The 24,269-nt window shown below is 36.1% G+C and overlaps 1 long non-coding RNA gene across 7 annotated transcripts in view; it reads left to right on the top strand.

Annotated features, from left to right (window-relative positions):
- The window catches only part of LOC145683448 (uncharacterized), a 1,457,912-nt gene that overhangs the window by 413,813 nt on the left and 1,019,830 nt on the right, over positions 1 to 24,269 (top strand). Inside the window, exon 4 of one of the 7 annotated variants that reach the window (XR_014131100.1) lies at positions 3,716 to 4,091. The exons of the other annotated variants lie outside the window; for them this stretch is intronic. This is a non-coding gene — a long non-coding RNA (uncharacterized LOC145683448). Of the gene's footprint in view, positions 1 to 3,715; positions 4,092 to 24,269 lie in introns of those variants that run through there. 7 annotated transcript variants of the gene reach the window in all.

Below are 24,269 nucleotides of genomic sequence, written 5' to 3'. Positions count from 1 at the left end.
ATTACGAAAAATATATTTCGATAAACAAAAAAGTAGGGGAAGATCAAGAGTTAGAACCTAAATCCGAATTTTACGTGCGTACCTAATTACCCCACTGTAACGATATGTACCAGAGTTTGTTCAGCAAGGACAATTGTTCAACTGGCGTAAGTTGACTTGCACTCGGACGTATAGGTACGGATTTATAACAAAAATTTAGAATGTTTTGCCCAAATTTAAGGAGAATTTAATTTCCGTAGTTGGCAACACTGGGCGCAGGCCCATCCAATTGATGTCAACAATTAGGTATCCATGCGACGTATCTACCTGACAAGTCTTAAGGAGGTCTCTTTACAACGAATGAAGCTACAGGGGGAAAGTAATAATAAGGAAAATTCGAAATTCGAAAATTCTCGAATTTTTGACTGGGGTGAAATCTGAGAAGGAAATTCGACACACAGAAGAAAAAGAAACTAAAATGATCCAACCATATTTGGCAAAAAAATCCCGATATCTTAATTAGTGTCCATACAGGAGCGGGTTAAAAAAGTGACACACCCGTATGTGTCACTTTGGCCACCTGGTCCGAAAGGGTTATTGTACATTTGATTACATTTTTTTTTACTAGTAACTCGTGTTGTTGTAGTAATTATAGTCTTGACTAATAATAATATCGTTGTTGTAAACAATCACTTTATAAGGAAAATGTTCTCTCCTTTTTACATCTTAGTTCCAATACTATTGTTGAGAAATGCAGGGTGTTTCAAAATGAATGTCGGGGATTTAAGTCTTCGTAGTACTTATTACATTTTACATACAATTATAAACAAATCATCAAATAAAAGAACACCTCAGTTAGTTTTTGCTTCAAGTGTTCGATGTGAGCTTCATTCGTCACACGGTTCACATTGAGTCGATAGGTGAGAAAGGCCCATAAACTTTCGCCATATGGCACAAAACATCCAATTCACACAGACGGTTGCACTGTAACTACAGATTCAATCCTTGCAAAATTAAAACACAAAAAGTTTTCTGCTTTTTACTCTCCATCTTTGCTACTTGCTCTTTCTAACGGCAGACAGAGGAAACAATGCATGACAAGTGTGTGTACAAAACTTTTTGGGTTGCTCTTTCATTTGATAATACTTATAATTGTAAGTTAATTGTAATAGATACTACAAAGTTTCAAAACCCTAATATTCATTTTGAAACACCGTGCATTACTTCAAATTATGTCATTCTATATTCATGTCTTGTACTCATGTCCACACACATGTCCAAAATTATTGTCGCATGTCTATAAATATGTTGTTGTAGGAATATAATTTGATAACGAATCCGCCTGGTATTTCTAATAATGTTAGTATGTGTATAATCGGCAAAGACATGTATATGGCAAATTTCATGTGAAAACAGCAGTAAATAAGAACAATAAAACGAAAATAAAACTTTCTTGTCCATTTAGCAACATTTTCTTTTACTCTTTCTCATTTTCGTATTTATAATTCTTTTCCTTTGAAAGTTACCACAAATATACATTTTTCGATTATACACATAGCATCAGTATTAAAAGTACCCTGCAAAATCATTATCAAATTATATTCTTACACGAAGACAGTTACAGATATGCGACAATAATTTTGGACATGTGTATACGTATCATCAGGGTCGGCCCTAGGCAATTTGTCGCCCGTGCAATGACGTAATTTGCCGCGTCCCTCTTTCTCCAGAAAGAACAAATCTTAAAAGTCACGATTTTAAGTATGCTACTCCAGCATGAATAACGAAAGGGAGGGAAACTACACTCGCACTCAGAAAGGCTTAAATACTTACTACAAATACAATCTTGTTGTGTCTGTTTCTTTCTTTAAATATTAATCTATTATGTTAGTGAAAGATAAAGCAAATACATTTGAAAGATGGTAATCCTTTTTATAGAGTTCAATATCGAGTTTCAATCTCAATATATCAGTTTGCAATTATAGTGCAACTAGCTCTTTTATCTTTATTTCTTGATTTTCCTTCTACATCTGTTTTTTTAAGTGTTTCCACCTTCAATGATAACGATCTTATTTGCGACAAAGACAAGAGAAGTTTTCATATTAGAACTCTGATAACTAGCCAAAGGGGAGAGGCGTTCGAGAATTGAGTTATTGTATTTGACAATAACACTGACCATGTGACAAACTAATGCGACCTAAACAAAATTTATAAATGTAGTATTCAAATAGAAGGCCAGCTTAGTAACTTTAACTACCATGATCATGAAGTCTATTTCCAACAAGAAATATTTATTTTAAATAAAATACTTATGATAGATACAGGGTGTCTATCGGTCAGGAAAGTCGCGAATGTCACGAAAAAGTCACGAAATTTAGCTTTTGGGTCATGATTTTTTTATTTGTACAAATGTCAATACAGACTGGAAAATTTTGTTCTATAAAACGTCAAAATTCAACAACAGAAATGTTTATGGTCGACTTTAGACGCTATCATATCGCAAGCAAACCACGCTTCTATCGCATGGATGAAAATTCGACCTAATTCGCACCCAAATTTGCTCTTGAAAGTGTTACGAAGTTTTATGATTTGGTAAAGAAAGGTCACGAAAAAGTCACGAAATTTCATTTTGGAATGTTATTAGACATTGCTGTAGATATTGCAGCCCCGTGCAAATGCCCGTGTTGCACATATGGTAGAGCCGGCAATGCATATCATATATCTAGTCGACAAATTATTTATATATGATATTCAGAAAAATATTAATAGGCAAATTAGTATTAGTTGTTACCTTTAGACAAGTTATTTGCATTTTATACTGTTCGTGATATTATTTTCGTACTTATTAAAGGCCTACTTTCACGGAAAAAACAAATGTTCATTTATACTTTTATTTCTTGGTTGATATTGGTGAAACACTACAGAAACCCGGATTATTAGTAGGTACGCTACTCATATACATTGTAAAATATTTGTACCGTATCAGTATCTAGTATTTTATGTTGCATTTTATGGTAATTTCACCTACATAAAAATACTTCAGACTTAAATGACGTAAGATACATTACAAATGAATATTTGAAACAAAAAAAGAAATTTAGAAAAAACGAGAGGCAATGTTTTTCTTTAAAAAAAAAAACGTACATTTCTGAAAAAAATACGAACGGTTTTTTTCTATTTAAAACACTAGTCATCATTAATACGTCCAAAAATACCCTGAAATGTTCTACCAATGAACAAAAAATTTCTGAAATGTACTGTAACAGTGATTACATAGGAACTGCCCTAAGAGTGTTCAAGTTGTGCTTGAACTTCTAATGTGTCCAATGAGTAGACGGGTATGAAACGACTTTTGAACAGTATCAGGAACTTTACACATTTACAAGTCATTTCTGTCATGTGGTTCGGATTCCACGTTAATCAGTAGGTCCTGTCTCATGTAGCCTCGTTAAACTCCAAATCAACTCGAGTCATTTCTGCTCTATATTGATTGAACATATTAGATGATTTACACATTTTGAACATTTTTAGGGCATTTCCTGTTAAGTACTGTTAGGATGCATTCCAAATGCTTTTTTGTTCACTGACAAAACATTTCAGGACATTTTTGACATGTTGAACAATCCAATAATGTTAAAAAAAAGTTGCGTCTTTTCTAAAAAAAATGTTCAAGGTATGTTGAGTCTCTTCTAAAAAATGTCCAAGCTATGCTTAAACACTGATTTATTTTTTGCAGCATAAAATATGATATTGCATGCAAGAATGAGAGGAATGGTTTCTAGGAGAAGAGGGAAAGTGGAGAACAAAGCCTTCGAAATGAGGTTCTGCAGAGGAATGATGAAGTATCGAATACATAAAGTATCGAAAAAAGAGTGTTTAAAATGTTGTTAGAAAAACAAGAAGTGAACTCAAGCCAGTTTCGAAAAGAAAAGGCAGCATGATCGACACATTCTGCGTAAAGAATAGAAACTGTGACAAAATAAAACACCGAAAATGACAGGCAAAGAAATTTTTTAAAAATGGCAATTTATATTGCAAAAATATATTCTATTTTTATGTCGTTAATTTACCACAAGGTCACTTTAAATGATCTTGAGTTGATCTTGAGTTTAACGTCCCTTTTCAGCAGCGAGGCTATATGAGATGTAGACCTACTGATTAACGTGGAATCCGAACCACATGAGCTCCCGCCGGGAATCGAACCACATGAGCTCCCGCCGGGAATCGAACCTGGACCTCCCATGCCTCACATTAAATGAGTTAATATACATTAAGAGTAGTAAATAGTGAGCATTAAGATGCATGGCTTTGAAAAAATCAATAATCAAAACAAATAACAACTAAAAAAGAGAAAGAAAATTACAAATCATAAAAATATTAGTATCATAAACATAAAACTATAAATAAAATATGCTAATGAATACCGTGACCAAAAACTACGTAAAATCTCAGTTCATATTATGCAAACTCTACCTTGGCACATGATACAAATCATGTAATAGAACCTATATTTCACTCTTGATTGCACGATATCATAAGCATTCTTTAGGTTATCCACACTCAAGTTGTATCGTCTGTTAAAATGCGTTTGAGGTCTGAAAACAATCTCGGAATTCATTACAACATCAATCGTATTTTCCATGTATTTGGTTAGTCACTGACGATTCATTTTCTCCAATGAGGAAGAAGTGAGCTGCATTCCACGACGGCATGAAGCAATGTGACTTATATTTCCGGTAGAAAAGTGAATAAAATTTAAGGAATAACCACAATATGGCGAATATTGCCAATGATCACAATGAATGGGATTTATTAACGATTTTTTTAAAAATAAATAAATAAATATTGCAAACAAATATAATTTGTCATTTTGTCAAAACTGCCTGTATGTCAGACACTTTTGATTATGGAGGGAATGGCAGGAATAAAAGTATTCAAAGGAAATTCAAGATGAAAATACAGTAAAGCCACGATTATCCACGATTTTTTTTTAATCCAAGCTGCAGTAGCGCTCAATTATTTTTCATAAATAGTCGCTACGAACCGCACTGTGTATACAAATAAATACTGCATTTTCTAAAACATAAAGGTAAGTTGCATTGAAAAAATCAGTATTTCGAATAATAGTGCATGTTTAAAAATGCAACTCTATTCTGATAAGCAGAAACATTGTTGTTTGTTAGGTATGGAAAACTGGAATTGGGAAGAGTGATTACCGAAAAAAGTTTGGGAGGCGATTCCTTATACCGAATGAAAGAAAAAATGTAATAAACATGGGTCGATAAACGTCTCGTTTTAAAGTTATGAACTACCGAAAATTAGAAAAATCACGCTTCAAAACTCCTTACATTAGAAACTATAGGATCTATCCCAAGGAGTTTAAGGAATTACACAGGAACTAGTATTCGCTCTATCTAAATATCCATGTTTTACAATCCTCCGTAATCGGTGAAACGAATGCACCATTATTATTTAAAGGAGTGTCCCTATACCTCAACTTCCTTTTTACAGTTTGTTTCGCTGATAACGCAGGATGGCAAAACATGGATATTTAGATAGAGCACATACTAGTTCTTGTGTAATTCCTGAAACCGCTTGGAATAGGTAATATGGTTTCTAAGTTAGGAAGTTTTGAAACGTGATTTTTCGAAGGTTCATAACTCTAAAAGGAGACGTTTTTCGACCCATGTTTAGTACAATTTTTTCCTTTCATTTCGTATAAGGAATTGCCTCCCAAAGTTCCTCGGTGGAGTTCCATACCACCCTGTATATAATCCAAGTCAAGAACCTGGGAAATCGTAATCGTATGACTCTTCTCGGAATTTGTGGATGAGTGTCAGGCTCTTGTTCTTTTGTTTTGTTCATGGCTTTCCCATTCTCTGAACACTAACCTCGACGATCCGAGCAATGCAAATAATAAAACATAGCTTTCATGCTGGAATATTGTATCTTCTTCGTGTTTGCACTTCATTTTTCGGGTTATCCGCGAGTTTAGCTGTCGGCAGTGCCCTTGTCACACCCAATTCGCGGTTAATCGTTGCTTTACTGTATATGGATCCAATAATGCAAGATGTAAGGAATAAAAACTAGAAAGATAAAAATAATCCGATAAGGAATAATGGAAAGCTGCGTTAAACCAATAGAGCGCTTGATAATGCAAGAAGGAGTAGTGTCAGAAACTTTATAAGTGGTATTGAATTTCTCTTATTTTAGCATTCTTTTACTAAATTAATCTAATCCACATATTAAAATGTGTTTAAAAGCAAGAAGATGGAATAATAATAATAATAATAATAAAAATAGCAAAAATTATATTTAGAACAGTGCAGTGATTACATGCAAAACGAGAGATAAACGTATAACTTTAAATTGATCGGAATTGCACTAAAATTACAGAGGTCATGTTTGAAATCTTTCTACATTATGCTTTCTATCTTTTAAAGAACTTCTAAAAAGAATATTTCTTGAAATATATTGTGGTGGTTAATAACTGAAAATTTTGAATGATCCTCAATCATTCAGCCTGGCAGAATTTATTAAATTGTACGAACCACTGGAATATTTTAATGGAACTTCCTCAATTATAGAATCAATCAGAAAAAGAAAAAGGAAAATGACGCTCAATTATATATGATTTTATTACTCACCAGGATTTGTATCTCTTTTCCCTCCAATGTTAAAATAAAGAAGAATACAGAAACGATCTTCCAAATTAATTAATTTGAAAATTCGCTAATAATTTTCATAAACTAATTTCACTAAGACATCAGAATAATTTGGAACTGTAAATAAAAGGTCCGTACCCATTTTCTGCCTAGAAAAAAACTATCATAATGCAGTTTGCTATTTATATTCTATAATTCTTCCTTACTTCAGAGTTCAGATTACTGGAAGAGTATATTATATATTAATTTTCCTACATTTTGAGTTTCTTCTCATTACTTTGTGGAAACTCGTTATCGATGTCATAAGAGACTTCTATAGTTTTAGAGAAAGATGAACAAAGTATATTGGATTTTAAGCAGAAATGAAGGACATGATTTCCTTCTAGTACACACACAATAAAAATGTCACTAAACTGCCTATAATAAATATTAATAGTATTAATACTTATATTCGAGGTGATATAAAAGAGTCCTAAGACACGTCAACAGATCGCATCACAAGGCTGCACGCACAGGCACAGAGAGCACCAACTTTCGAAGCCAGTGTTCCAAGAGGCATCGTCATATGTACATCGAGAGTTGTGCAGCATTCTGAGCATCTGCGTTACCACGTCTGCGGTTTCATCATGGACAGTAAGTTAGTACAACGAGCAAATGCAAAATTCTGTGTGAAACTGGGCAAAACAGCTACAGAGATGCTTGACATCATTCGAAAAGTGTACGGCAATGTTACGATGAGTCGCTCGGAGTATTTTTAAGTGCCACATACGCTTCACGAGCGGAAGAACATCGCTGGAAGACGACGAGAGATCAGAACGACCTTCAGCAAGTGCTATACCCAAAAGTGTTGAAACCATTCGGCAATTTGTACAGGAGAATAGTCGGAGAACAATCCACAACATTGTTGGTGTGTCATTCGGAACAGTGCAAACAATCTTCACGTGTGGTTTAAACATGAGCCGTGTTGCTGCAAAGTTCGTCCCTAGGCTGCTGACTCAGTAGCGCAGAAGGATCATCGCGTCGAAGTCTGCCAATAACTCCTTCAGTATGCCCTGGATGTCGCATCTTTCATGTCGAGGATCATTACCGGTGACGAAACTTGGGTGTATTGGTACTACCTTGGGACAAAGCAACAGTCTTTACAGTGGAAGACACCATCATCTCCACGACCGAAAAATGCGAGGCAGGTCCGCTGCTCGACCAAGTGCATGCTCATCGTCCTTTTTCGACAATTGCGGAATTGTACAACAAGGATTCATTCCAAGGGACCAGATGGTCAATAGCGAGTTCTACTGCCAGGTTTGAAGGCGTTTAAGGGGGGACATCTGGCAAAAGTAAGTGGATCTGTGGCGCGCGAGAAACTGGCTGCTCCGAGGTGACAATGCACCCTGTCACACTACTCTTCTTACATGTGAGTTTCTCACCAGAAACAAGGTGATCACACTTCCTCATCCACCCTATTCGCCAGATTTGGCTCTTTCGGACTTCGCAATCTCCCCGAAACTGAAGATTCAGCTCAAAGGCTGCCATTTGGACACCATTGCAGAGATCCAGCGCGAATCGCAGAAGGTGCTTGACATGCTTTGAAAAGACTTCCAGACCATTCCAGCAGTGACAGAAACAATGGAAGCATTATATTATTGTAGAAGGTTACTATTTTGAAGGTGATAGTGTGCAAACGTAGATAAATAAATAGTTGCTGTAAAGAGAACTAGTCTCAACACTTTTTACATCACCTCGTATTTTTTGGAAGTATGATCCGATCGATTTAGAACTCATAGACTATGTGAAAATTCACCTTACCTCTGAAGTGATAACTGATAATTTTACAATACTTAGATTTGATACGACTTTTTAATTTATTTTACTGAAAAGAACATGTATATGATTAAGGATACCATACGTCCCGTTTTGACTGGGACAGTTCCGGTTCGAAGGCTCTTGTCCCAGTATTCCAATGGTGACAATCGTTGCACCCTTTCTTTGTGTTCTATCCTCATTGGAGTATACTAAAATATTCTTTCTAGCATTATATTAGCAACTAATATCTATTTATAGTACGTTTTAACACTAGTAGACTACGTCAAGCTATGGCGAAAGCATACGCTGGATCTAAGTTGCATATTACTTTCCTATCCATCAACACTGATATAGCCGACAGGAATGAAATAAAAATGTATTTTTTGCTGGTTAGGTGCTTTCTACTGAGGGAAAGAATGAAAGTAAAGATCCTACCAAAGTGAGCCCCGATTTGCTATAGCAACCATATGGTAACTCTCTATATAATGCATCTCTCCTTTCTAAACCGACAAGAAACAAATAGAACTTTTAAAGCTACTAGCCATATTTAAAATTTATTTAACTAAACATTTATTGCGAAATTGCCAGGTTGTTACGAACAGGAGTAAAAGTGGAACTGAAAAGGTAAGGGGATGGTAGGTAGCGGCATGACGTCACACCGTCTCCCTGCCTATCTTTGCCTATTGTAACTTTTTAAGAACTGGGGGGACACCATACATACTTTTGAAGGTGGAGGACGGCGTCCCTCGCGTTCCCCCTCACTTTTACCCCTGGTTACGAGAGTATGTGTCACTGTTAAGAAAAAGACAAGCGACGAAAGGTCTTTCCGTTTGATGAAATTAGTTTCGTAAATAACTTAAAAATGGAAGGACAATTTGAGTACAATTTTCAGTAAGTTTAAAAAAAAAATGTGATTTTCTGTACGTTCGAGCAATACCACCGTTATGCCCAAAATAAATTTTAACAAACGGAAAGAACTTTTGTCACTGACTGTACAATTGCCACTTACCAATGTATTTCTTTACATATACAGTACGTAAATAAATAATATATTTCAGAAAATTAAAAGCCGTCCATCAGTATTAGCATCAAATAGTATACTTTTTAGTGACAAATATATTTTTTCTCCATTTTATCGAAAACGACACACAGGAATTTACCCTCAAGCATGTCATTTTCTTCAGCTCGATGCTATGTATCGATTATATATGTCTCATATCAGTATAATGTTATAGTTAAACAAAAATTAAAACTTTAAAAGTTAACAAAATTTTGCACTATTTTTTTAAAACCATTCTGTGTATTGTCATCTTGCTGTATATTATCATAAACAGCTTGATGAGGGGTATATATCAGCATCAGTTTAATCTTAAAAAGTACACCGAGAAAAGAAATGTATGTGGCGTACGTAACAACGTACGTTACATACGTAAATCCTGTAATTTTTGGACTTAGCGTACGAGTGACATCCTGCAATAAAAGTATAGCTGAAAACGTATGTTTTATACGTACTATCCGTATAGGTGTTCTGAATAAACATACTTTCCGTACGAACGAAAGAACTGTATTTAGAAAGTGAAGATCTCACATACACATGGACATATATAACATATAGCTGACGTATGTAATATACGGAGGACTGTTAAATGTCAGACATCTTGGAGCGGCATGATGTAGCATCTAAGCGGGAAAAGAGCAGTACATATGTAACGTATTGATAATGTATGCTCCTTACAGATTCCCGTAGTAAACATAAGGATTTCGTATATTGGTTCAATATACCGCTGTCCGGATAACGCAGCGTTTCCCAACCGGTGTGCCGCGAGGAAATTGAAACAAAATTATTAATTCTATAGCAACCAAATTGCAAGACAAGAAAAATGTAAATGAAAATATAAAAAAAAAACTGTAAAGTTTATATTTGTATTTCACATTACTATGAATACCTACAATGGGAAAAAATACTGTAATTGTAACATATTATTGTACCTTCATTACTGTGTAGCTGCTAAAGCTGTGTAGCTAATAAAAAAATATTTCTTGTCATTGTTATGACCATTATTGTTTCTTTGTTGTTGCAGACTATTTCGTAACTTGAAATTTTAAAATATCATTCAATCCTTTCGACAAAGTAAACATGCATGCAAATTACCTACATTTGTGTTTTAGAAGTGCAATGGATTTGTTTGTTCGTTCGTTATTTAGTGGCCTTCCTTCTTAGCAAAAGATTGCATAAAGTTTTCGAAAAAAAAAATTAAAAGCCTGAGTCCTATATTTCATTGCAACTGTTTTCTGGTTTTAAATTAGAATAAAAAATAAGCATGATGATTTACCACGGGGAAAACCCGTGATTGAGCTTTCTTCTCTGTGAGGAGATGATCAGTAATCACAGAAAAAAATACCACGATATTTTATATATAGACCTACAAATTATAATATCTATGAGTGTGCTGCGAGAATTCAAGTTACACCCGTAGTGTGCCACAAGTTGAAAAAGGTTGGGTAACCCTGGGATAACGGATTTTTCTCAGTGTGGCTAGGTTATCGTACAGTAAAACTTACCACTTTTTAGTCTTATAAAATATGTTTTTTTTTTTTTTTTGGCCTATTTTCTGGGAAACTACGCATCAGTACCGTGCCGTGAAAAATCAGCGCCCGGGCCGAGAGTATACGATGGCGTCCCCATACATACACTGAGAAAAAAAAATGTAGGTGGCATACTTAAAAACGTAGGTTACATTCGTAATTCCTGTAGTTTCTGGACTTAACGTACAACCGTATATAACATCCTGCAGCAAACGTATAGCTGAAAAAGTATGTATTATACGTACTGTCTGCACAAGTGCAATGACGTCATTCGTGTGACGTTATCTGCAGTAACAAGTATATACGGAGGTAATATCTAGCTTTGTGACGTCAGGGTCGTATGTAGCATGTGGGTTAATAATGACGACATACACTGACTATCAGGACGGAGCATGATTTCAAGAAGTATGCAATATACGTTCTGTACGTATGTTTCTTGCGTTCAACCCCGAGACAGCATCTATATTGTACTTGTGCCCCATACGTACGACTAGATACAGTATACGTATTGTACGTATGTATTACACAGATTTTCCTTATGTCGCACACAGCTTGTCCAGATACAGCATACAGAATATCCGTATGCACCATACAGAGTGCACATATGTAGCTTACAGACTGTCTGCATGCAGCATATAGATTATACGTATGTCGCGTACAGGTTGGCCATATGTAATGTATAGATTGGATGTATATAGCTAATAGGTTGTCCATATGAAATATACAGATTTTACCTGTATCGAATACGTATTGCCTTCTTGTAATGTATGGATCGGACATATGCAGGATCTAGAGTGTACGTATAGTGCACCATTATTAAAGTGCTGCAACATACTGCAAAGTGCATGATACATTCTTACTGTAATGTTGTCAAATATTGTTTTACTCTGTATGAAAACAAAAATAGCTTAAAATATGGTTGATCTCCTTTGTGCCAATAATAATAAAATTAACAATACTACACTTTTCAAATCTTAGTTTGGAGCAGTGAAACTGTCCAAAGAAATGTATTTACCTGCAGGGTGTCCTATAAGTTTGGGCTTCCTGCTAATTCGTTGGAAAGCTACTGCAAAGTCAAGTGTTGAAAAGTGACACAAGCGTTAATTTTAAAATTATGGGCACAAAGCAGGGGCGGATCCAGGACGGACTTCTGGGGGGGGCGGTCGGCGGTAATACTGCTACTTTTAAGAGCTCCAAACTTGTTATGGATGGGTTTATTTATATATAAAATAAGAAAGTTTCCTCTTGTGGGGGGGGGGGCGATCGCCCCGATCGCCCCCTCTGGATCCGCCCCTGGCACAAAGGAGGTTAACCATATATTAAACTATTTTCGTTTCCATACAGAGTAAATCAATATGTGATATATTACTGTAAGAATTTATCATATGGTTTGCAGTTAGTTAGTTGCAGCACCTCAATAATAATGCAAAATGCACAGCCTTATACAATCCTATATTCAAACTCAAACAAGATTTACGTACAATCATTTATTAAGCTGTTATCATCCATTGCTTGTACGATATAAAGATTATTTTACCTCATTCTTTTCCTAATAGTATCTTCTACTAAAGTGCAGTTGTTACCACAAGAGGCCTGAATAGAATTTTCCAGAAATAACTTCTCTGTACATTTTAATTAACAGGTATTTTTTTTTAAATGTCGCAATAATTAAAAGTGTGGTGTCAGCCGGAAACGCATTCGCTTACAATATTATTCCTACTCAGTACTCGCCATTAAAAATGAAACACCAAGAAGGAGACTGGGTAGATGCGCCAAAGTTCCCAGGCCGATACCTAATAGTAAGTGCAGAATACTCTTAAACGTTCGCTGTATTCGCTGTGTGACAACGTGGTGACAGCGGAGGCGTTGTGCAGCCATCGACTAAACATATTTATTCTTCCCTGCTATAGACATTCTGCAAATTTGGACTTTCCTGGATGCATCCTTCTTAGTGCAACATTTTAAGGAAAGAGCAATTTAACAGTCTCATACATTGCTTAAAGAAAGAGCAATGATTCTCAGAATTACTCGGAAGATATATATACACAATAATTTAAAACGGTTATTTCAAACTTTGCAATTCAAAGCACGAAAAGAACTATAGATAAAGGAACACTGATTTTAGCCAAATAGTAATTAGTAAACTCAATCACACTCAGTACCATTAGTTGCTTGGTGTTATCCGTAAGTCAGAGATCACGGTATCTCATTTCGTGTAGATTTTTGCATTTGTTTAACGCTAAAAATGTATTTTATCGCTAATTGAACCCAGTACCATATATATACCGACAGGACGTACCTTAGTCACAAGGTGACATGAGTGAAACACTAAACTATTCGATTGACACCTGCGGTCTTGTCAACACTAGAGAAAGTTACAAAGTGATTAAGTAAATACGGAACATAGTTCATACAAAGTATAGCGATGTATGAAGTCTCCGTTTCATACGACTTGGATAAAGGATACATCTGAAATAGCAACAAAGAAATATATAATGATTTCTCTGGATAATTTGGATTAGTCCAGAATTCGAACACACACACGCTGGTAAGTCCAACACTTTTTTTTTTTTTAACTGCTTTCTTCGGATTCCCAATAAAGTTGACTACTGAAAAGCTGAGTTATAGATTCTGTATTAAAACAACACCTTCGCTAGACATGTTCAGTATACACATTGTCTTACATACAGAACAATACATTAGTTATTAATGCATGTCTGAAATAATAGTGCTTCGTATAGAATTTTACTTCATCCAATCGCAATAGCACAAAGATAAAAAATATTGCTAGGGATAATGTTCTTATTACAGAGAAAAAGAATTAAAATGACTTAACATTAACAATCATTTTCTTTAAACAGAGATAATATTTTATTATAATTTATGGAAGAAAGAAATAATTTGTAGTACAGTATCTTTATTAGGGTTATATATTCGTACAAAATAATGTAAGTACAACTGAGTCTGTCTTCAGAAAGGGCGTACTTTTAGCCACAACCTACACTGCTTCTTTTGACTGTCTTTCAAGCAGAATCCTGGTTTGATGCACGAAATACCTGCAACAAAAATCAGAAAATATTTAAAATGTTATATTCAGTGTGCTTAATTTGGTTGTACTTAACAATACAAAGTATCTTAACATTTTTGAGATTAAATGGACAAAATCTGTTCGGTCAGGTATGGACTTTTGGGTTACACGTAGAAAAACTATGAAGTGTTTATTGATGCTGAACAACAACTCAAAATGTATTACCATTCAAAAGTAAGTGGGTACCTCAATGGTGTTCGGGCTACCATGGGGTACCTAATGTCTGTATTTTTTAGATATATGAAAATATATGTCTCTAAAATGTAAGGAACTGACATCTGTTTACCGAAAACCTCAACTCGGTAAGCCTTATGGATATCGAGATATGGGAAAATAAAGAGCGACACTACAGAACTGTGGAGTTTGCGTACTAGATGGTGCAGTTTCGGAAACGTAATTACGAGGGCTTACAACCACCTCAAAAGTAGTTTCAATTAAATACACTACACGCACGCCCTGATGGGGGTTTTCGGGTACCATGATATTCCCAGAACTCTCATTTCTAAATATTCTAAAATATGTCTTAATAACGTTTTAAAGAACGTTAGAGGTGTGTGTTTACCGAAACCGCAAGTCGGTACGCCTAACAGTTACCGAAATATGGTGAAATAAAAAGCGACACCATAGGTACGTGGAGCTTGCATATTAGACAGTACAATTTAGAAAATTAATTAAAATATGACTATCAAGATATTGTCAAATAAAGGGAGGATCCATATAGTTATGGGGTTTTCGTGTTAGGTGGTAAAATTTCCGAAACCGGTCATGTAAAGTTAATAAGCATCAGTAGCAATTTCATCTTAAAATAATTAGGTATTTCCATGGAGTTAAAGAACATCATGGGGTCTACCAAGATTAAATTTTAAAAGTTTTGTAAAATATATTTTGACATTTGTAAAGAGTATTAGAAATATGTATTTACCTAAAAGTTCCAGCTAGTACATCTAGCAGCTAGAGAGACACCATACAATAAAAGCGTATTAGATCTTGAAATTTCAGAAAACAATTATTGATCCTAACAAAAGTTAAATAAGATGGTACTTATATGGGTTAAGTGAGAACCTCAGACTCGTCAGTACAATTTCGATCGAAAGATTAATTCAGCTCTAAATTTTCTTTGGACAATTCCAAGCGTTCATCGGGCTCTGAAATAAAGTGAACATTTTTTGTCAATATCTAATATAGCAAGCGAGATATAAGGAATTATGTATTTTATGACGTCGTAAAAATAGAGACCCACATGGATTTGTACTTTTGAGTATTTGCTGTAAGAAGAAGAAATTTCAGAAAACAACCGTATATACCTTAATAGACAATTAAATGGGCGGGGGCACAGTGGCTTAGTGGTAGAGTGCTTACCTCTGGTGTATTGGGTTCTTGGTTCGATCCACGGCCAAGTCAGTTTGTAGTGGACATCGTATTCGTGGGTTTTCTCGGGGTACTCTCCTCCCACCTTTGCATTCCATCAATTCTGTCAACAACATTCACTTGCTTTAATCATAATCTCCCTGAGACTAAAATGCATAATCGTGGGTCGCTACACTGAAATATTTCCTTTTATTTAATTGTAAAATTAAATAGGGAGTTAAGTATGATCGTATTTCTATGGGTTAAGTGAATACTCCAATAGTTTCTGCAAAAAAAAAAAAAAAAGATTAGTTAAATACCCTACCACTAAGCTACTGTGTCCCCGCCCACTGAATTGTCTATTAAGGTATATACAGTAGTTTTCTAAATTTTTTTCTTATAGGAAAGACCCAAAAGTACAAATCCATAAAGATCTCTATTTTCACGTCATAAAATATATAATTCCTTATATCTTATTTACTATCTTAGATATTGACAGCGAATTTTCATTCTTTTGCACAGCTCGATGAACCCTTGGAATTGCCTGAAGAAAACCTAGGACTGAACTAATCTTTCGATCGAAATTGTACTGAGGTACTGATTTAACCCATAGAAGTACCATCTTATTTAATTTTTTGCGACCAATAATTGTTTCCGAAATTTCAAGCTTTTATTTCACAGTGTTTCTCCAGATGTTAGATGTACTAGCTGGAAGTTTTGGGTAAATACATATTTCAAATACTGTTTACAAATGTCAGATTATATTTTCAAAAGCTTTTAAAATTTAATTTTGGTAGACTCCATGATGTTCTAACACCCCATGAAGATATCTAATTACTTTAAGATGAAATTGCTACTGGTGTTTATTAACTTTCCATGACCGATTTCGGAAATTTTAGCATCTAACACGAAAACCCCTTAACTGTGTTGGTCCTCCCTTTATTTGACAACATCTTGATAGCCGTTAGTCATATTTTAATTCAATTTCCGAATTGTAGCGTCAAGTATGCAAGCCCCACATACCTATAGTTTATTCCCCCCCCCCTAAAAAAATCAGTTCTTTACATTTTAGAGACATGTATTTCCATATATCTAAAATGCAGAAATTAGGTACCGCATTGGAACCCCATTGGAGTACTCACTTACTTTTGCATAGCAAGGTAAAAACGCCAGTGGTTCTCACTTTAAGTTTGAAAACATACTATTTTGTCTCTTCTCTGAGCATCGTAAATCTGTCGGAGCTGTACCATAGTTGGAAAGACTCACTGATCCTTCCTATAGTGACCATGTAGTCAGAATTCAAAAAGGAGTAGCCCTTGAAGGAAAAACAATATTTTAAAATCCTTGCACCAGTAGTCGTCACCTTAAAATCAAAATGTTCCAGTAGTAGTCAGGATTTTCTACCAGTGTTCATCACTCAAATAACTTGACAATTTATTCAAAAACGCACTGTGTATCAGTTTAGGGTTGAGAATACAATATAAAGTAGTAAGCTTAATAACTTTGCATCACTTTTAGCACTCAAGAAAGAAAATAAAAACGTTTTTACATACTTTTTAAAGCAATTTCAGAAAGAAAAATGTTAACTGAATTCAAAAGTTAACTGTATATCACTTCCACGTTAAGAGTACAATATTAAATACTATGTTTAATAACTATACGTCACTTTAAACTCTCGAGAATGAACATAAACAATTGTACATACATTTTAAAAACAATCTGAGAAACAAAATAAGTTAACTGAATTCAAAATTTAATTATACATCACCTTAAGCTTAAGAATACACTATAAAATGCTGAGATTAATAAAAAATGAAATCTTTAAGTTTAACGTCCCACGGTTATGCCGGTTAGGATAAGGAGACGGTGATAATGAGAAATGAGTGAAATGGTGGAATGAACAAAGTGGGAGGAAACGGGAGAACCCCGAGAAAACCCACGAGCAAGGTGTTTGTCCACCACAAAGTCCACACGGCGCGAGTTGGGATCGAACCAGGGACCCCAAGCACCGGAGGTGAACGCTCTACCACTGAGCCACCGCCCCCCCTGAGATTAATAACAATGCATTACTGAAGAATGAAAACAAAAATGTTTTAGCTACCTATATTGTATTTACATGTTATTTCTCATTAACATTTTTTTTTGATAACTCATGATCAAGTCTAGGGATGCGCAAGAGAAAAGATTTGAGGTTGTCTCCTCTCGAAAAGGTGCCGCGAAAGTTGTCTCGTCTCGAAAACTGGATCCGTTTCTATTGGAAAAGCTCTATCTTGTCTCGAATTTCGTAACAAAAATTGTCCCGTCTTGTCTCGTGCGCATCCCTAATCAGGTCCATAGCCAAAAACTTCATTTCGGAGGGTGCTCGATAGGGCTTTGGGATATCCGAATTTAGATATAGATAATCGATGTCGACAAACTATCGAAACTTGTTCGAAATATCGAAAAATACAGCAATATCGAAATATAAACAATATCAAAAATCGAAAATATAGAAATATGAAAGAGATCAAAAATATGGATATATCGAACAAAAATGGATATATGATCTTGGAATACGATTTGGTGGAATAATGAGGGAGAAAAATAATCATTGATTAAATATTAAATTGAAAAGAAATAAGAGCCTGACGCTCAAATACTTATCTATCCGGCACCCATCTTGATCCCCATAAAATATCATGAAGTGCTTCATTGATTCTAAACCCAATAATAGTAATTTAACAATAAACACAATATATAATTTACTACGCACCTTGAAATGTAGAAATTAATTATTGTAATCCCCAGCTTTCCAATAGACCTTTGATTTCTCCAAATGAAGATTCGGATATCTTGTTTCTTCTCAAGCAATAATGGGTTACAATAATCAGTTGCAGTCCAAAGCCAAGTCACTAAGTTAAGCATAAAAATAAAAGAATTCATTAGTTAGATGCATACAAAATCCTACGCATGTAAATCCGAATCTACTTGTATTAAATTGTAAATTTAAACAAACTAAATTATACTACAGTTATAGTGACATCAAACATACATTAAAAAAGGTATACAGGGTGTCTCAAAAGTCCCCTGACATAGGGCAACTCTGTTATTATCAGAGTTACAACAGAATCTAGGAGGGAAAAGCATATCCAATTATGATGTTTTCAATCTAAAGTGAAGGAATTTTTAAAATCGGATGACCCGTTTGCGCTGTACACTCTCTATGCGCCCAATGTGAAATGAAAATGCAACGTTGCCATTTACCTGGACCCACAACAGAAGTGAGTGAAGTTACTGTCTTTTACGCTAACATGTCGATGGCCAGCCCCCGTTTCAAACAGTAACTTCATTCACTTATGTCGTGGGTCCAGGTAAATGACAACATTGCATTTTCATTTAAAATTGGGTGCATAAAGAGTATACAGCACATTCATCTTGTCCGATTTTTTAAAAAAGTGTTCACTTTAGATTGAAAACGTCATATTTCGAGATGTTTTTCCTCTTACATTTTGTCGTAACTCTGATAATAACAGAGTTACCCTATGTCAGGGAACGTTTGAGACATCCTGTATACATCATAAGAGGTTCCTTTCTTAATTCTACACGGATGTGGTTTCATTGAATGTGAGGTGGGTGATACACATTAGGCCTTTTGGGAGTACGTCACACGGACGACCGTAATTTTGTGTTCAAAATTTTTATGAACTGGTGGGATATGTGATACATATGGCCACGGGCTAGAATTTTCTCAGTATGTCAAATATGCAATCAGATTTCATGCAGCTTAATTTGGTGAAAAGCTATTGCCAATTGAACGTTACATTTACCTCTTTCTTGCAGATGTTGAACCATGCCGTTAGCACGTGAGGAATGGATCGAAATAATCAAACTGTGGGGCGGGAGGAGTATATGTGCAGTGGTTGCCGATTGCAGAGTCATCCACAATGTGACTCTGTGTCACATGTTTCAGTGTCACAGTAATTAACTAAATTTGAGAAGACGGGCACATTCGTGAACATACATCGTAGCGGTTCAAACTCGCGGGACCTTGTTCCTTCCCCATTTTGAACCGGTACATGAAAATGCCATTTACTCCATGTTTGCCTGCGCCGATTTTGAAAATTCCTTCACTAATCGATTTCTCCCGTTGAGTACTACAAGAACCAGTTAAAATCTCGCGGTCCTTTTTTCTTCCCATTTTGAACCGGTACATGAAAATGCAATTTTCTTCATGCTTGCCTGCGCCGATTTTGAAAATTCCTTCACTAGTCGATTTCTCTCGACGAGTACTACAGGAATCAGTTAAAATCTCGCGGGCCCTTTTTTCTTCCCCATTTTGAACCGGTACCTGAAAATGCTATTTTCTTCATGTTTGCCTGTGCCGATTTTGAAAATTCTTTCAGTAATCTATTTCTGTCGTCGAGTACTACAAGAATCAGTTAAAATCTCGCGGGCCCTTTTTTCTTCCCCATTTTGAACCGGTACATGAAAGTGCGATTTTTTTTCATGCTTGCCTGCGCCGATTTTGAACATTCCTTCACTAATCGATTTCTCTCGTCGAGTACTACAAGAATCAGTTAAAATCTCGCGGTCCTTTTTTCTTCTCATTTTGAACCGGTACCTGAAAATGCGATTTTCTTCATGTTTGCCTGTGCCGATTTTGAAAATTCTTTCAGTAATCTATTTCTGTCGTCGAGTACTACAAGAATCAGTTAAAATCTCGCGGGCCCTTTTTTCTTCCCCAAGCCAATATTTTTTTGTATATTTTGAATGTATTCAAGTATGGAACAAAAGTATTATATAATTCCCTTAGTAGGCTTCTCAACTTAATATGTTTCAACTTAAATTTTATTTATTTTAATTATTTATTTTCTTGTGACTCAATATTTAATTGCAATCGTTCATTGGGGAGAAGGGTGGCCATTCTCAAATATATAAATATAGTATTCTTAAAATTTATGTGTTCTCGTACTATTAGTTTCTTCCACTAGACCTGGAAATTGCAAAATTAATACCTGGAAAACGTTCAAAATTCAGGGAAATTGAGTTCCATATTTATGTATGAACACTGCTATTTACAATTTTTTTTTTTTTTTTTCGAATAGGGAGAACTGTACGAAAGGGTGGTTTGAGAATAGTATAACAGTAGGTTTCTGGGAGTGTTGTTCGAAATGAAATCTTTAAGTTTTACGTCCCACTATTATGCTGGCTAGGCTCAAGATGACGGGGTGTTGTTCGGTGGGGGTCAATGTTGCCAATTTTGGGTAAAGTCGCTAAATAAGGGGAATTCGACCTCAACGATAGCGCAGGGTGACCATAAAATTTTCAGTTAAAAACGGGACAGGTTCTTGCAACACTAGACTTTTAGATCTACCTTTGTTCTTATCAGTGCCTTGATATCAGAGTTCCCCCTCTCTCTCTTCGTTACAGAGCGGGTACCTATGAAAAAGGAAAGACACGTTGAAGTTTGTTTAACACACAACCAACTGCTAAAACCTCTGCTGCCTTTCGAGCAGTACTGCGAACTATAGAGTATGTTTAATATAGGGATTTTCAGTTCAATTTTTGCCGCTTTGTTATTATTAATACTTTTAAAAGGAGTAAAGGTACTGGGTTTGTTATTTACTTCTTTCATTTACATAAAACGGGACGAATACTACTTTTTTCCATCTACTGACGGGACGGCCGCGACACGCCCCTAAAACGGGACTGTCCCGGTCAAAACGGGACGTATGGTCGCCCTACGATAACGACAAAAGAAAAAATTCCGATTGGAGACTTTTTTGGGTGATTTTTAAATAATGATTTACCTACTTACACATTTAGCGACTTTTTGCTGCAAACAAAATGTTCATCTGTAGAGAAGCATTATTAGTTCAAAACAGTTTTTACGTTCTTTTTTTCTGTTTGTTTGTTTTAATCAGCGCAAGTGATGAAGAGTTTGGAAATACAGCGTACTCACTACTCCACAATCCTGCATTGTTATGTTACCCTTGCCCTCTAACGAAGAATAACTACAAACTTGATGTCCTTTAGTTCGCAGAGTTTCCGTTGAGAGACACACGTAATACATCATTACCGATAGCAACAAGATTAGCTATAGATGCGTGAAAAAAGGCGAAGAAGGTGTTTGTTATATTTGTCCTCTGGGGTCTTTTAATTATTCTGCACTTTTTCTTTTACAAAAAATTGCTTAACGTAAGTAGTGTAGTGTTAATTATTTCGGAACTATTTTGACCACAACATGAACAAAAGTACCCGAAACAACCTGAAATGATCCCTGAATTAAAGGATTGGTTGCGCCCTGTTTACAAAGATGTGAATAGAACCAGCGGCGCAAATCTGTCTTCAACATTGGGGGGGGGGGGTAAGACCGTTACCATACTTTTTTTGGCGATGTCCAAAATACTTATGAAGTTGAAAAACAATGTTGTGGAGGATCAGAGTTGTCTTTAGCGTTAGGAGGCTGCAGATTTGAGGCATATTCTGGGGGACATCTCACGTTCCTTTGTAGCAATCGGACAAAAATCATCAAATTTCTCCCAAAAAACACATTTCAAATCGGATTATTTGGGAGAAGTCCCCCTCAGTTCCAAGATTGGAGGGGACATGTATCCGTCATCCCTCCCCCCCCGGGATTTGCGCCAGTGAGTAGAACATATTGTTTAGTTTACATCTACAACTTTTACAATGCTTATAGACAATGAATTTCTCGATTATTTCTTATAGCGACTTTTCACCCAAAATTGGAGTCGTCACCTCTCGTTTCGCAAACTTATTGCCAACATTTTAGAAACTGGTTGCGGGGAGAGCTACAATGGATGATTCAAGTTATTTCGTCGCTTCCGCTGTGAACCTAAGTACAAGATTCCAAAAGTCACATTTTTTTGGTTCCAAACAATATGTCTGCTGGGTGAAAGCATAGACTGGAATGTGTTGCCTTTCCTACCTTATCTTTAATCCCATAGTAGCTCCTTTCCCAAAGTTAAAAAAATGCAATTCTTCCTTTCTTAATAGTACTTATGACCCAAAGTATTACGTAAGCATTGTATGTTACTTATGTAGCTCACAGAGCCGCAGCTATGGGCAAGCAAGCAAAGCACGTGTCCCGGGCGCGTGGTTGGAGGGGCGCCTAAAAGAGAGGTTATATATTAGTACTTTTCCTGGCGGTATTTAATACTTTTCATCAGAGTGCGAAATCATGAAATCAAAGTGAGAGGAAAAAATGAAATGAAATCTTTGAGTTTTACGTCCCACGGTTATGCCGGTTAGGCTAAAGGAGACGGTGATTATGAGAAATGAATGAAATGGTGGAATGAAGTAAGTGGGAGGAAATGGGAGAACCCCGAGAAAACCCACGCACACGGTGTTTGTCCACCACAAGGTTCACTTGGCGGGGCTAGGATCGAATCCGTGACCCCAAGCACCAGAGGTGAACGCTCTACCACTGAGCCACCGCGGCCCTAAAAGTGAGAGGAGACTGGAGGAGTGAAGAGAGAGAGAGAGAGAGACAGAGAGAGAGAGAGAGAGAGAGAGAGAGAGAGAAGAAAACGCTCGCACTTTTACACTTCAAAGTAAATTAAGTCATTTATTTTTTCTGTCCCCCTCCTCCCCCTCCCCTAAGTTCTACTGTCAAAGTAAATAGCTAAAAACACTCCCAGGCCAGAAGCGCATCTACGTTGGAAATTTGATCGAGATCGGTCGGTCGGTGCAAGAGATTAAGAAAAAATGAAATGAAACCTTTGAGTTTTACGTCCCACAGTTATGCCAGTTAGGCTAAGGGAGACGCTGATGATGAGCAATGAATTAAATGGTGGAATGAAGTAAGTGGGAGGAAATGGGAGAACCCCGAGAAAACTCACGCACACGGTGTTTGTCCACCACAAGGTTCACTTGGCGGGGCTAGGATCGAATCCGGGACCCCAAGCACCAGAGGTGAACGCTCTACCACTGAGCCACCGCGGCCCCCGGCCGGGAATCGAACCCGGGTGTCCCACGCCAAAGGCGTGTTCATTAACCACTTAGCCACGAGGGAGCTCATCTGTGAGGCAGTGTAAACCCCCCAAAAAAGAAAGAAAATAAACGCACACTGGATGTTTGCGCAACTGAGGATCAAAACATTCTCAATGGAGTATGAGAAATAGTAAACGTCAATCAATGTGTGCTTTTGCTTATTCATTACTTCGTTAATACTTAATTCCTTCTAGAAATAGTGAAACAATACTATGAAGAAACACTAATTAAACTAATAACAATTACGTTGTATTTCTTACCATACCGTTTTTACCACCCATAGAATTTCAATCTAGCACTATACTGTATTAGTCACGCCGTAACGAAAGCTGAAATTCAAAGACATGGCACTCGTTAACTGTTGAAGCTGTGTTGTAGCTACCTGTATATCACGCGGCCTGCGTTGGTACTCCTCAACATAAATACGTCACAGCCCAAAGCGAGGAAACATCACAAACAGAAGACAGGGGCACAAGCAGTGCCTGACACTTCACGAACTCAAACCCACCAAGACTCAACTCAACATGACCTTCAATTACGTTCTAGAAACCAAACCAGTGCTAAGGCACAAACTCACCAACTTCCTATATGAAAACACAAGAAAAAAATCTAACGTTTTGGTTCCAAAGTGATGACATAACAATAATACTAAAAAGGTTTTAATTTTCAGTAACCCAAACATTAATTAACTAGGGAACATAACAAAGCAAAAATAAATAAATAAAAATAAATTAAATTAAAAAATAAAAACCTGACAAGTAAGCTCTCCCTGACTACTTTTTTTTTTTAATTTCAGTGAGGCTGTAAAATAT

Source organism: Thermobia domestica, chromosome 4 (genome assembly GCF_964235325.1).
Source record: "Thermobia domestica chromosome 4, izTheDome1.hap1.1, whole genome shotgun sequence".
Classification (NCBI taxonomy): domain Eukaryota; kingdom Metazoa; phylum Arthropoda; class Insecta; order Zygentoma; family Lepismatidae; genus Thermobia; species Thermobia domestica.
The sequence above is the reverse complement of the archived record's forward strand: the minus strand, read 5'-3'. Positions and strand labels throughout refer to the sequence as shown.